This window comes from Gymnoscopelus braueri, assembly GCF_963280865.1.
Source record: "Gymnoscopelus braueri genome assembly, chromosome: 5".
Taxonomy (NCBI): Eukaryota; Metazoa; Chordata; class Actinopteri; order Myctophiformes; family Myctophidae; genus Gymnoscopelus; species Gymnoscopelus braueri.
The window spans coordinates 16,353,720-16,357,672 of record NC_137606.1 but is presented as its reverse complement, the minus strand read 5'-3'; positions in this window follow the sequence as shown (position 1 = coordinate 16,357,672).

The following is a 3,953-nucleotide window of genomic DNA, read 5'->3' as shown; positions in this document are numbered from 1 at the left end:
CATTCTTCTTCGCCAGTGTTGCCAGGTTTTGGGAGAGAAACAAGCAAACAGGTCTGTGAAAACAAGCCCAAAGTCGCTTAGAATAAGCGGACATGGCAACACTGGACTACTTGGCCACCAGTGATCTGTCAACTTTGTTAAAACACATTCGTCAGCCGTACGTGAGTAAACATTTAACTTCCGACCAGTGTACTTCAAAATAAGGGTATGGACAGTGGTGGAAAAAGTACTTAAATTCTTTACTTAACTGTAAAAGTATCCATACCACAGTGTAAAAATACTCTGTTTCAAGTAACTCAACAGTTACTTGAGTAAAAGTACAAAAATATTGGTATCAAAATGTATTTAAAGTACCAAAAGTAGAAAATACTCATTGTTCAAATGTATAAAATGTATCAAATCTTTTGTACATTGTGACGTATTATGAGCTTGTAGATCTGCTATTTTCAAATGGGCTGAAGTGGGTAATGTACATTTTGTAAGTAAAACTAATCAAAATCTAACAAAGTAATAGTAAGTTGTCAAATAATTGTAGTGGAGAACTGTAAAAGTACAATATTTGCCTCTGAGATGTAGAGTAGAAGTAAAAGTACAGAAAATTGGAAATACTCCAGTAAAGTAAAAAAAACACTTCAAATTTGTAATTAAGTACAGACATTGAGTAAATGTACTTAGTTAGTTTACACCACTGGTTTTATGTTAATGTTTTGTTATTTGGAAAGTTACAGAATTGACACTTTGTGTATGCATGCAAAGTAGAGTGAGCTGTAACCTCTAACCTACAAAAAAAAAAGCATGGGTTTCCGAGGCTACCTCTAACCTACCTGACCTTTACACCCGCAGACACTAAATATCATGAAAACAACTATTTACACTAAATGCATTTGTAATGGCCACGTTATGATGTTTTATTATTTATTATTATTACTATTTTATTATTATTATTATTACTCACAACATTTTCCTGATTCTACGGTGCATTTTGCGTCAAATATGTGTTATTCATAAAAAGAAGTGTAACATTATTAGGCAACATTCATTGAACAAGTTATTTTATTTTTAAGTCCGCAGACCGGAAGTTGGATGCTTACGAAAGAGTAGATGACGAAACCCAGCTTCCTGGATGACTGATGACGACATGAACAACATGACACCTTCCCACTACTTGGATGGATTGAAGTTAAACATCATCACACACATGTTTTGGGGAGCGGCGCATAGTTTTGGTGAGTTCTCACCCACTCCCAAAAAACAAGGGTAGTGTATGATATTTGTGTGTTTTTTTGTTAAAAGGTTAAAGCTCTGATAGTAGTCATCATTGCTAGTGTTTATTAAGTAACATTTTCTCCCCGTCTCTCCAGCTCTATAATCAACAGAGAATAAAATAAATTGTTTCAAAGTGTTTTTATATTTGTCTGTAAACTTAGCTAGATGTTCAGGGCACTGCACAGCCTGAAAATCCAGTCCTATATTGTGCAGATCAGAGCAATGGTCTCCTAGTTATGGCCATTTGAAATGTTAGACACTGCTGTAGTGCCCCATATGTGTGCAATTTTTTTTTTTGGTGTGACAATTGTCATGGCAAACCTCTGGACAGCATTTGCATTTGTGCCTAGATTGGTGAGGATTGGAGCAATGGTGTGCCTGAGGCCACTGGGGGGGACCCTGACGTGGCCCCCGGTGTGACTGTTGTCATGGCAGACCCCTGAACAGTGTTTGTGTCATATTTTGGTGCAGATTGGAGCAACACTGTGCCTGTGGCCCCCAGGGGACCCTGACCTGGCCCCTGGTGTGACTGTTGTCATGGCAGACCCCTGAACAGTGTTTGTGTCATATTTTGGTGCAGATTGGAGCAACACTGTGCCTGTGGCCCCCAGGGGACCCTGACCTGGCCCCTGGTGTGACTACTATGGCAGAGCCCTGAACAGTGTTTGTGCCAAGTTTGGTATGTTTTGGCGCAACAGTGCGCCTGTGGCACCCATGGGGCTATTCTGATGGCAGACCTCTAACGAGTGTTTGCCAAGTTTGGTGCAGATTGGATCAACGGTTTGCCTCGCAGGTCCACACATTTGTGACGTCCACCGTCGGTTGACCCTTTAGGCCAGGGGTCTCAGCGGAGAGAGAGATGAAGCAGGGACCCCCTCTATATTGTATAACACTGTGTTTTAGGTTCAACCTTTTTTGTTTACTTGGTCTGCTCTTTTTTCCCTCTACACACCAAACACCTCTTTGCCAAAAATAGCCGATCTACAAGCTCACAACTCTGCTATTTTTGGCTAAAGTTCTCCTCAGAAAAGGGATGCTAGGGTTCAAGTGGTTGAGGTAAACAAAAAAATCGTATCACACAAAGATTTGGCGGACCCCCGGTAGTAACTCTGAGGACCCCCTAGGGGTCCCGGACCCCCTGTTGAAGACCCCTGCTTTAGGCAATTTTGAATAGGAGGATGCTATTTATTGTTGCTACTTGCTATGAACCATGTGTCTATAATAAAGTTTGATTGACTGATTGAAATGTTCAGCCAATCAGGGAGAGAGTAGGCTACCCATTTATCAGCTTCAATTTGATAGTGTTTCACTTCCAGTTCCAATTTTGTCAGCTCACTTCTTTTTGTCGTCACTACCAATTTCACTTTAAGTTTATCCTTTATATTTTACGAGTTCCCTCTCCTGGTTGGATGTAATTGATATCCCGACCTGAAATGCATTTTATGTTGAATAAAATTACAGTTTCATTGAATCAAATATTTCAGTTTAATTTCAGTTCAATTATAAATGTGGTTCAGAACTGTTTGTGAAATGTTTTCTTGCAAATTTTTCCTCTGTGTTGAAAACTCCGCACAGAAATGGGGGGGGGGGGGGGGGGTATATAGTTTTCCCCTTTATTTTTGCCTTTGGGGGCACCACCTCCTTTGTTTGTGTAGAAACAGGAGCTCGGTTTGGCTCCTCTCCTTTCTTAGTCCACTTCCTCCTGGGTGCTTATTCCTAAAAACAACATCATGTTGTTGTTAAAAATGTTTAGGACAGTGGCGCTGACAGATTCTGAGTTAGGTCAGTATAAAGAATGGAATCTTAGAGACCCTTGGAGTGAACTTCTTTGATACCAGTGGGCACATAACTAAACTAGAAAAAGTGCTCCTCGGAGCACAGGTCTCCGCCAGGTCAGGTAGGTTATTGTGGGCCAGCAATGTTGGAAATGTGCCAATCAGGATGGAATATGAAAAATCGGACAGATCCGTCTTGATCTCATGACTATAGAGATCATGTGTACTGATTTGTGTGATGTTTGGACAAAATCTGTAGGAGTAATAGCATTTATTTTTACCAAAAATCGGCCTCCTGGTGGTTCTATAACAGGACAATGAGAAAAGGGTGGCATGTCTTGCTCGGCCTAGTGGGAATGTGCGTGCAAAGTTTCACGGCAATCGGACGCCATAGGCGGCGGGTGAGCTTGACAATTGGGAAGGCTGGGGTTCGCGCGCGGGCGCCCTGTGCGGATTCTGTTAGTTTCTTTTGGGTTTTTGGTTACTTTATTTCGGTTATAGGGTTAGGGTTATAGGGTTAGGTTTTTTAATCTTATTTTTGCCTGATTTACTGATTTATTATTAAAAAAAGTACTAAATAATGCTGCGCACATATATTATATAATTTGCACAAGTCCCAGAATTTCCCAAACATTTGGGAAGGCTTAGCCTACCCTAGCCTTCATTACCCGCCGCCTATGTCGAACGCTGCGTTTATGATTTGAGGCATTTTGTTCAAAACGGACCACTCCTGCAAACTTTGGAAGCCAATCTTATCCAATTAGGATGGAATATGAAAAATCCAACAGACCCGTTTGGTTTAATGACTATAGAGATACTGTGTACCGATTTGAGTGATGTTTGGGCAAAATCTGTAGGAGTAAATGTGTTTTGCAATTGCAAAGATCGGCCTCCTGGTGGCCTATAACAGGC